We start from the raw sequence: 356 nt of genomic DNA on the forward strand, positions 1-356 counted from the left end.
TGTCTGGTAACATCCACCTGTCGGTTGAGTTCTTTGCGGCCGCCGGAGCTCTTACGGACTTCTGCTTCAGAATTGGAGTCGTCACGGTGCGTTTGTGACAGGGGGGCTTTCCAATTGGCTTTCGGCAGATAAAAATCAGTGAAGCGGGGGTCCGGGGTAATCTCGGGAGTCAGAATCGATGGGGAAACCCTTCTGAGTAGACGATGGCTGAGGCGCCGGGTGACGCCTGTCTGCAAGTCCAACACGTCGTAGAAAGACCCACCCGAGTGCGAGGCTAGGACTCGATGGGGCAGGCTGTATCTGGCCGCCAGCTTTGATGAACCTCTTTCCCTGTCTGGTCCTGTCAATCGAACCAG

The sequence above is a fragment of the Cystoisospora suis genome, assembly GCF_002600585.1.
Source record: "Cystoisospora suis strain Wien I chromosome Unknown contig_1010, whole genome shotgun sequence".
Classification (NCBI taxonomy): domain Eukaryota; phylum Apicomplexa; class Conoidasida; order Eucoccidiorida; family Sarcocystidae; genus Cystoisospora; species Cystoisospora suis.